The sequence below is a fragment of the Nicotiana sylvestris genome, chromosome 12 (assembly GCF_000393655.2).
Source record: "Nicotiana sylvestris chromosome 12, ASM39365v2, whole genome shotgun sequence".
In the NCBI taxonomy this organism is placed as follows: Eukaryota; Viridiplantae; Streptophyta; class Magnoliopsida; order Solanales; family Solanaceae; genus Nicotiana; species Nicotiana sylvestris.
Window position 1 is genome coordinate 74597659 of NC_091068.1, and position 3695 is coordinate 74601353.

A 3695-nucleotide genomic window follows, 5' to 3' on the forward strand; every position below is an offset into this window, starting at 1 on the left:
CTTTTCAGTTCTAGGTCGCCCACCAGTAAAATGCGGGAATACATTTAAGTTCTAGGTCGCCCACCAGTATAATGCGGGAATACTTTTAAGTTCTAGGTCGCCCACCAGTATAATGCGGGAATACATTTCAGTTCTAGGTCACCCACCAGTAAAATGCGGGAATACATTTAAGTTCTAGGTCGCCCACCAGTATAATGCGGGAATACATTTCAGTTCTAGGTCGCCCACCAGTATAATGCGGGCATACATTTCAGTTTTCCATTTCCAGGTCGCCCGCCAGTATAATGCAGGCATACATTTCAGTTTTCCATTTCCAGGTCGCCCCACCAGTATAATGCAGGCATACATTTCAGTTTTCCATTTCCAGGTCGCCCACCAGTATAATGCGGGCATACATTCCATTTTTTCATTTCCAGGCACCCACCTGTATAACGAGAGGAATACTTTTCAGTCTTATACTGCAGATTTTGAAGTCAGTAACTCCACCGGAAGGCAGAAGGTTACAACAAGAATCCCCAGCAGGAAACAATAAAAATCCCAACACCGGAAGGCAGAAGGTGGCAACAAGAAGTCCCAGCGCAAATTCAAGTGCATGTGTCAAAAGAAGAAAAGTACCGGAAGAAATGCAAGCAGACAAGGAAGCAAGGCAACAAAAACAAATTGTACTCTAGCCTAGCTCCTTGTTTTCTTTTAAGCACGTTGTAACAAGGAAATCGGTAAGCAGTAGTAATAGCATGCAACAACAGTAACAGTGCAGTCCAACGGTAGTCCCAGTTACCAAAGTTTCCCGAACTACATTGACCTGATTCCTATTTAGCCCAGGATATGTAGGAAACCTTTGAAGCAAAGGTTCGGTCAAATCTTTTTCAAAAAAATGCTTCAACGGAGTACTCGAATGGGCAAAAATCGCTCGCTTTATCTTTGCACGAAAACCCTTCGTGTCTTCGGGCAAAGAGGGGCAGTTGTAAGCACGTGATTTTTGCCCTATATGAGAATTACTCCCAAAAAATTCAAAAAAATAAAGTAATTTTTCTTGGTGTGCAATTTTGTGATGTTTTGTGATATTTTGAATAATTATTTGTATTTATCTGTGCATGTTTATTTGCTAAATTAATAAAAAATACAAAAATATGTCGCATTTTGCATATAGGATTTAATTCTACAATTGTTAGTAATTAAATTTGTTTTACAAAAATTAAAAATTACAAAAATAGGCATCGTTTGCATTTTTAGCATTTAATGTCCAAATATACAATTTTATGCTTAATTAATACTTAATTGTGCGTTAATTGTTATTGGGAGTTAATTTGCGCCTTTATAACTTAATTTAGTTCTTAATAATAGTTTAAGTATTTTTATAATTTAGTTTTAGAAAAATAAAAGAAGAAAAGAGAGCGAAAATATAAAGAAAGTCGGAATTGGGCCTCTTCTTCAATTTCAAGCTATAGGCCCAAAAAATGGCCCAATCTTCCCTACGACCCAGTCCATTTCGAACTGGGTCGACCCAGTCCATTAACCCAACACCCCTTCTTCATTTTTGTCCAACACAAAACAAAACCAAAAAAAAAATAAAAAAACCCTAAAAATGCCTAAGCATCCGCCCCCCCCCCCCCCTTTCTCCTTCTTCTTCCTCAAGCTCCCCTCCCAAGCCATCAATGGCTTCCCTCACCGACGTCGACCACCCCATCACACTCACACACACACACACCAACAACTCCATAGTTTCCTTCCTCCATCGAGCTTCGTTATCCATGGCAAGCTCAAAGCTCATCCATGGCTTCCCCTACTACGTCGACCGCTTCTTATTCTTCTTCTCCACTGTTGTTACTACCATGGTTGCGTCACTGCTGCCAGCTTCACGTCGCCATGGCTGCTGCCAGTTTCTTCTTCGTCCTAGCTCACCCTAAGTCGCCGGAAAACTCGCCATGCCCGCGACCGCTTCTGCCTCATCACCATGGCTGCGCGTTTCTACTTCACACTGCTTCTTCTTCCCGCAGACGGACGCCATGGCAGCTGTCACTGCTGCTCCGCGATGCTACAGCTCGCCGTGGCCAGCTTCTTCGGCTTTCTTCTTCGTCATCCAAACAAATCCCATTGCAGCTGCTTCAGTCCAGTCGAGTCCGCATACTTGATTAAGTTTTGGTCGATGTCGTCGATCACTGTTCGAGTTCGTCGTTGGTTGGTCGTTGTTCGTCGTTTCATTTCCGGTTAGTTGGTTTTTTGAATCTCATTTATCGTCCATATTTTGTTTGGTATTTTTCGGATCAAAAATCGATAAATGATTAAATTCTTGTTTGGTTTGTTCTTCGTTGAAATAATTTTCAAGTTTGTTCATATGTTTTGATTGAATTAATTTTCAGATTTCAAATGAAAAGTTAATTAGTTTTTTTTTCATGTTTATTTCATGTTTGTTTTATTGTTAGAATAAATATTTGTTAGTTTGATGTTTGTTAGATTCAAATTGAAATTTAATTGATTATTTCTTCAATTTGTTTCATGTGTTTATGTATTTTTAGAAATTGTTAATATTGTTAAGTTCAAGTTTAAGTTCATAATAGTTTCTAACAACAAATTTTGTTATTTGTCTAAAAAATTTTAGTTGTGTTGAAGGAAATATATTGATTTAATCATTTGAATCCGTCATGCTTGTTGTTTAATATAGATTTAATTCATGTTCATACTTTGTTTGGATGATCTTGAATCCAAATTTTGTATAGTTTGATTTCTTGTTTACCATTTATGATTATTTCTTGAATTGTTCTCATAATCTTGTTTAAAGTTTAATATAAGAATTGTTTGTTGTAATGTTGTTAGAGTTGATTTTAAGTTCAATATGATTGAGTTTAGAAATCTTCATACTTTGTTTATTGTTGGTGTTGAATCCGAAAATAGGATTGTTTGTTGCTAAAATATTGTTCAATCAAATTTTAGTTGTTCTTGGTTGTTCAATTTGTGTTCATGTGATTTGTTGTTGAAATGTTGTAAAAATCATGTTCATGTGATATTGTTGTTATGATGTTCATCCGTGTTCATATTGTTGTTTGAACATTGTTAAAAATTGATCATATTGTCTATATTTTGGTTAAGTTTGATTAATTGATGTGTTATAGCTGATGGGTAGTTTGGTAAATTTGTAATACGTTTAGGGGTAGTTTGGTAATTTCAGTAAGGTCGGAAGGGGTAGTTTAGGAATTGTACAATTTGTAATTGTTTATTTGAAGCATGGGGGACAAAATGAAATGGGGTGGGTTGTGATATTATTATTTAATATAAAGGGGGGACAAGATTTAATTTAAAGGGGAATCTTGCATTATTTTAAAAGAAGCATGGGGGACAAAATGAAATGGGGTGGTGTGATATATTTATTTAATGTAATGGGGATGAGTGGGAAGATAATGGGTTTGGTAGAGAAAAGGATTGATTTTAATTGATTAAAGGGTAGGGATTATATATATAGAGGTCTGAAAATCAGATAGAAAAAAGACAGACAGAAAAAAAAGCTGAACATTTATTCCGAAAAAAAGAACATTGAAACTCTCAAGAAAAGAAAAACATACAAAGAAAAAAAAATTGAAAATTAGAAGAGAAAGTAGTACACACCTGATAAATATTCTGGTATACAGGTGTAGAAATTAAGGGTTGAAGATTAACTAGCCTTTCAAAAATCTGAAAATTTCCCTTGGTTTCTGTCCATT